Below are 7,360 nucleotides of genomic sequence, written 5' to 3'. Positions count from 1 at the left end.
TTTTCTCAGATCTAGAAAAAAATAATGCTAAAATTCATATGGAAACACAGAAACCTTGAATAGCTAAAGTAATCTTAAACAACAAAAAGAAAGATGGAGGCATTACAATACCAAATTTTAAGACATTTATCAATACTGTACCCTGATGATCTGTGCATTTCTTGTGAGTGAAGTATATCTCAATTAAAAAACAATACAATCTAATGTTTTATAACTTAGCTGCCCAAAAGAGGTTCTCTATAAGACTAAGGTACAGTTGTATAGGAGAAATCAGTTCAAGTGTGTCATTGCACAATATGGTGACAATTGTGAGAGATGATGCATATTTCCAATAATGATAGATGAGGGGGCTGGTGGTATGGCATAACTGGTAAAGTTGACACCTGCGACACTGGCATCCCATATGGGTGCGGGTTTATGTCCCAGCTGCTCTGTTTCCTATACAGCTCCCTGCTAATGGCCTGGGAAAAGCAGTGGAAGATGGTCCAAGTGTTTGGGCCCCTGCCAACCATGTGGGAGACTCAGATAAAGCTCCTGGCTCCCAGCTTCAGCCTAGCTAAGTGCTGGTTGTTGAGGCCATCTTGGGAATGAACCAGTGGGTGAAAGATCTCTCTCTCTCCCTCTGTGTCTCTCCCTCTCTGTAATGCTTTCAAAATAAATAAATAAATAAATAATAAATAAATATTTTTTAAAAATGATAGAAGAAAGCATTTTAGATGTTTCTCCCTCCACAAAGAAATACTAATGTTTGAAGAGATAGGCTTACCCTGATTAGAACATTACACAACCTATACATGTATTTAAACAATTATGATATGTAAATTAGACTAAATTAAAATAAAAAAGATGCTTTCAAGAACCCCATCAAGTGAGTCATTTTATGTTCTCTCTAGCTTTCTTCACTTCTTATGTGTCCAACTCAAAGTTCATGTATATTAATAATGTGAGAGGTTACCACACATGCCTCCCTCTGGGTCTGTGGACTCTTGTTTTATGATCTCACATATCTCATTCCCAGGCCTCGATCAGATTAGAATAGCTAAGAAGTACACAGACAGGCACACTGGTAATAGTGAGTGGGCTGATACACTGACAGAAGGAGAAAAAGTAACACTAAAAGCATGTCCTAAGAATTCAAATGAGTGTGGGCCTGGAATGATTGAGACAGAATCAGACACTGCTGTTGTTTCTCTAGACATAGGACATTTCAAGTTTGGTAATAATGTTCATCCAGAAATGTTAAATTACATGGTACACTCTATTTTAAATGCAAGGAAGGATAAATACATGAGAATTCCATAGAGAGCAATTTAAATATATTTTTGTATTGTTGCTCAAAGGAATAAAAATTGCTGGATTAATCCAGATAGAGAAGAAAGTTACTCCAGGTGGGACCTGGACTGCTGCTCAAGGGGCCAGCTTCCAGCAAATGGCTAACATTTAACAACTCAGTGAATCTCCCAGCAACTGCAAGGGGTCAGGTGACCCCAACAAGTACTGACTTAGCACCCTTGCTGCCAGTGCTGAGGAATGCAGGAGGCATGTACTTTCCTAGGGCCATGTGGTTGTGAGTGTTCCATAGGGTGAGGCCATAAGAAGGTCTTGCTAGGTCTGGGAGCAAACCATTCTAAATGATCTCCCAGAGATTTTTCTTTGACAATTTGTACTCCAGAGATTTGACTGTGGAAAAAATTTCCAGTCAATCTGGAAAAAAAATCCTTAACTTCCTGTAGCATTTAACAACTGTATCAGGTGGGGCAAAATATTAAAAACCCTCAGTTGTGCTGAAGGAGACCCTGATGAGTAGAACTTTGAAATGCGAGGAAAAAGGTAGAATGCTGAAGAGAATGAGAGCTGTTGAGACTGCAGAAAGCTCGCTGCACTTGGGGAGCTTGATGGAAAGGGGAGCCATTCGAGTTTTAGGTGTGGATCTTTGAACTCAGTTTGTGCTTGGGTGGTTTTTAGCTGCAATTTCCGCAGCGAAGAAGGGCTGAGGGAAGAATGAGAAGACAGAGGTGGATACTGTTGGGAGGAGGGAGCTTGGAATGTCCGCAGTGGCCAGGAGAAATGCATGTGTGTGAGAGTGTGGGAGGGTATCCAGGGAAATGATCACTGCCAAGCTGATTTGTTTCGTAACTGCCAAAGCATTCCTGGGATATTCTCTCCCGTTGCTAGGATTAGAGAGGTGGCGAGTTTCAACAATACGTTTCTCTATTACGAGTACTGGGATTTTTTTGGTAGATGCATTTTTAATTCTGAAAAGACAATGATAACATTAAGGGAACATTGGAACAAAATAAGCCCTCTTGATTCCCCTACTCATTAACAAGTAAGATAGCAGTTTCAGGCTTTCTTCTAGCCTCAAAATTATACTTCTTTAAAGCACCACTTTTGGATGAATAATTTTCCTCTTGGCATAATATCCATTAAGACATCTGCTGACCCCTTAGCAAGCAGGAAACAATTCTTCAGTCCTGTATTATTCTGCATTAAATTGGAAAGTTGAATTGCAGAGATGGATGACCCCAACCAAATACAATTTTGTGACTGCTTTCAAGATTCCCTGTTTCAACAACTGCAGTTCAGTGGTCATTTGGCAAACATCATAGGTGAAGAAGTCACTCCGCAGTTCTCAGGATAGGCTAAGGGATAGGTTATCCTAACTCAATGTTTAGTAAGGAAACTGATGCTCAGAAAGATCACAGAGCTAACAAATGCTAGGGCTGGTACTTGAATCAAAGTCTAAAAAAATAATATATTTAATTTTAAATGGTGTTAGGTTGATAGAAAGGTTATAAACATAGGATAGCAAGTTCATGTATGCCTTTCACTTTGCGTTCCCTAATGTTAAGAATTATACAACCATAGTTCTATAACTACAAACATTGGTAACAAAGTAACATTGATATAATACTATCATGTTACAACCTAATTATTTGAATTTCATGGGTTTTCCATGCAGAGTGTTTTTTTTCTATTTTTGGACATCTGTGTTCAATTCAGAATCCCAATTGCATGTAGGTGTTACATGTCCTTAGTCTACTCAGTCTGGGAGAATTCCTCGGTTTTTACATTTCATGACCTGAACACTTTGAATTATTGGTCAAGTATTTTGTAAAATATCCTTCAGCTGAGGTTGTCTGATGATTTTTCATGATTAAGATTGGGGTTATACACCACCATTGCTGGAAGCCACGTGGCCACATGGCTCCACCCCCATCCTAACAGGACTTGCTGTTCCTACTTTCCTGCCTCTCCCCCTTCCCCACAAGGTTTTAAAGGACCTGTTCCTGAACACGTGGCTCTCTCTTTCTTCGACTCCCAATCTCTCTCCCTTTCTCGTCCTCTCTCTTGATCTCTCCTTTACACTCTCCTCCCTCTTTTCCTTCTTCATCCCTTCCTTCCTGTCTGTTGAGTTTCCCCCAATAAACCCTTTCCCTTAAAAAAAAAAAAAAAGATTGGGGTTATGGATTTTTGGCAAGAACACCACAGAGGTGATGTACCCTTGTCAGTTATTCATATCAGGAAGTGCATCATGTTGATAGACCCTATCATGGGTGATGTTAACTTTGAATGTTTAGTTAGCATGGTATCTGTCAAGCTTGCTATTTCCCTTTGTAAATGAAAGATATCTTGGAGGCAATACATTGAGACAGTGCTAATATCCTGTTCCACCTTGAACTTTCACTCCCAGATGGATTTGTCAGTAGATCTTGCCTGCAAGATGTGATGTTTACCCACTAGTGATTTTGTACTTTTCTCATTTCTGTCATATTGATTAATTGTAGTTCTGTAAGGAAGAGCTATTCCTCCTCCTCCTTTATATATGAGAGATCTTCAAAAGGTACATAAAGTGCATATTACAAAAAAGTATGCATATATTTCAAAATTTTTTGACTGAAACACATTTATCTTTCATTTTTAAAATTTTAAGGCTTTTGAGTAAGAGAGAGGGAGGGGGAGAGGAAGGAGGGAGGGAGGGAGAATGCATGAATGAGCACTCCCATATACTAGCCTATTTCCCAAATGCCCACATTGGCCAAGACTGACTGGAACTGGGGGCTCCGAGCTCAATCTGGGTCTTTCACATGGGCGGCAGGGAACTAGCTACTTGAACTATCACCTACTCTCTCTGAGGTTCTGCAGTGTAAGGGAGCTGGAATTGGGATCCAGAGCCAGGAATCAAACAGTCACTCTGATATGGGATGTGGGTATCTTCACTACTACACAAAACACCCAGGGCCAGCATTGTGGCACAGTGGGTTAAGCCACTGTCTGCAATGCTGGAATCCCATATGAGCACCAGTTTGAGACCCAGCTGCTCTACTTCCTATCCAGTTCCCTGCTAATGCACCTGGGAAAGCAGTCAAAGATGGTCCAATTGCTTGGGCCCATGCACCCACAAGGGAGATTTGGAAGATGCAGCTGGCTCCTGGCTTCAGCCTGGTATAGCCCCAGCCATTGTGAACATCTGAGGAGTGAACCAGTAGATGGAAGCTTGCTTTCTCTCTCTCTCTCTCTCTCTCTCTCTCTCTCTCTCTGTAACTCTGCCTTTCAAATAAATAAAAAATACATTTTTTAAAAAAGCCAAACACCCCCTTTTAAACATATCTTTTAATTTCATTTTTTTCATGAAGTTTTTTAAGCATTCTCATATTAATACCCTTAGTTGTTTATTCATATTGATATCTGTGGACTTTGAGTATTTATTGCATTTTACTGGATTATAATTCAATATTATCATTTTATTGCTCAAATTGTTCCAACTTTGGCTTTTGGAAATTCCTTTAGGTGGGGTCCTATACTCTTTTGACATGCTCCATCATTGTGGGATTATTGCTGTTTCAAAAAAATTCCCTATTTTCTGATGCCACCAAATTTTCAGGTTCAGTTAAAATCCCCCTACCCAAGCTTAGAATCAACCACTACTCCAAGGAACCTTGTAACCAAGATCTTTTGCTGTAAACCTCTTATGCTCCTTTCACGTGGTCATGTTACATCTTAAACAATTTTTGGGGCTGGTGTAGCAGGTAAAGCCGCTGCCTGCAGTGCTGGCATCTCATATGTAAGCAGGTTCAAGTCCTGGCTGCTCCACTTCTGACCCAGCTCTCTGCTATGGCCTGGGAAAGCAGTAGAAGATGGCTTGTGGCTTTGGATCACCACTGGTCTGGCCACTGCTGTCATCTAAGGAGTGAACCAGCAGGTGGAAGACCTCTCTCTCTCTCTCTCTCTCTGTCTCTCTCTCTGTTTCTGCCTCTCTACAACTCTGTTTTTCAAATAAAGAAATCTTTAAAAAAATGTTTGACTTGAATTTTTGAAATTTTCTCAGAAATATATCATAAAAACAGGTGGATTTGCTGGTGCCATGGCTCAATAGGCTAATCCTCTGCCTTGTGGCACCAGCACACCATGTTCTAGTCCCGGTTGGGGTGCCGGATTCTGTCCCGGTTGCCCCTCTTCCAGGCCAGCTCTCTGCTGTGTCCCGGGAGTGCAGTGGAGGATGGCCCAAGTGTTTGGGCCCTGCACCCCATGGGAGACCAAGATAAGCACCTGGCTCCTGGCTTCGGATCAGCGCGGTGCGCCGGCTGCAGCACACCAGCTGCGGTGGCCATTGGAGGGTGAACCAACAGCAGAAGGAAGACCTTTCTTTCTGTCTGTCTCTCTCACTGTACACTCTGCCTGTAAAAAAAAAACAAAAAACAACAACAAAAAAAAAAACAGGTGGATTTGTGCTTGCTGCATTCATTCTAATCATCAAACCTCACCTGCAGCTACTCCCAGTGCTTCTCTGTCCACTCTGTACCATTAAGATATTTTGGGTACAAGAAAATGAGGGAATCGAAGTGGATTCAAGTATAGAGAAGGATACAGATATAGATTGAGAAGATATGAAGACAGGTGAAGGTATGGACAGGAAGGTTGGAAAAAAATTCCTGTATCAGACTCTGTTATAAAAATTCTTTCTGCTTCACCACTATACAAATAATAAATAATATATAAAATTACAAATTATACAAAAATTATACAAAAATAATTTAAAAATAGTTTCAAAAGCAAGACAAGATATTTCAAGTTTAATTTTTTTTTTGTACTTCCCTATTCTGCTTATAGGGAAAATGCTCTGTGTGATGTCAGCTTCTATTCTCTCTTTGCCTCTCTCTCAGGCTGCCTGCAGCAGCTGTCTGGGCTGATTTACTGGATCATGGCAAACCTGTTTCTTGTTGAATCTCATTGGGAATGTATTATTGTATTCCCTGTGTTAGGAATGCAGAAAATTAAGCAAGTTGCTGTTAAATGAATACAGAGATAAATTCACAGCGGAAATTAAAAGGAATACGGGAAACAAAATTCTAGATTTCTAAACTATCTTTTAAACTTTATCTGAAAGAGAGAGAGAGCAAGAGAGAGCTTTTCCATTTGCTGCTTCACTTCCCAAATGCCTGTAACAACTGCGGCTAGACCAGACTGAAGCCAGGAAGCCAGACAGAACTCAGTCCACGTCTTCATGTGGGTGGTGGAAACCCATGTACTTGAGCCATCACTTGCTGTCTCCCAGGGCGCATATCAGAAGGAAGATGAAATCAGACTCAGATCCGGGACTCCAATCCAGGCACTCTGATGCAGGATGTGGGTGTCCCAAGCAGTGTCTTGACCGCTGTATCCAATGCCTGTCCCTCTTAATCTTTTGCCCAAATAATAATGTCTTGAAAAACAATGAGAAAACACTTCCAAACTGTTCACTATGTATAATTATTTAAATATTTAAAGTAAAGCCTGTATTCCTATTCCAAATTTTAAAACATTCAAAGGTAACAATTTGCCTTGTTTCCCGAGGAAGAGGGAGAGAGAGCTATGACATACCAGTTTCTTACTTTTACAGGAAATTTAATACATGTCAGCACAAATCTAGACAGAGACTGACTCATTTGGCAAGAAGAACAAGTTCATATGCCAGAGTCAGCAGAGAATGGGGTGACCTCAAGAAGAGGGGAAGAGTGGGAAGGCAGTTTACAATTTGACATGATTAGAGTTGCTTTATTAAAAGTATTTTCAATCTCTCCTAGTCATGTTGAATTTCCTGACGCCCACATTGTTTCAAACTATCTAGAAAATTCTCTCTTTCCCCCGACCCCTCTGACCCACCTAATCATTAAGTTCAACTTAGGCTGCCACCATCTCATCTTGTACATTCATTTCCTCCTTTCTATTCCTGTAGCTACTCATGTGGTTCAGGCCCCAACCACATTTTGTCTGACTATTGTTGCTATCTTATCCCCATCCTTGGCTGTCTCTTAACTATTTATACCTTAAAACTTATCCCAAACATCTTTTCCTACTCAGTAAGGACCAGCCATTTCTT

Source organism: Lepus europaeus, chromosome 6 (genome assembly GCF_033115175.1).
Source record: "Lepus europaeus isolate LE1 chromosome 6, mLepTim1.pri, whole genome shotgun sequence".
Lineage (NCBI taxonomy): Eukaryota > Metazoa > Chordata > Mammalia > Lagomorpha > Leporidae > Lepus > Lepus europaeus.
Note: the sequence above shows the minus strand (reverse complement) of the source record.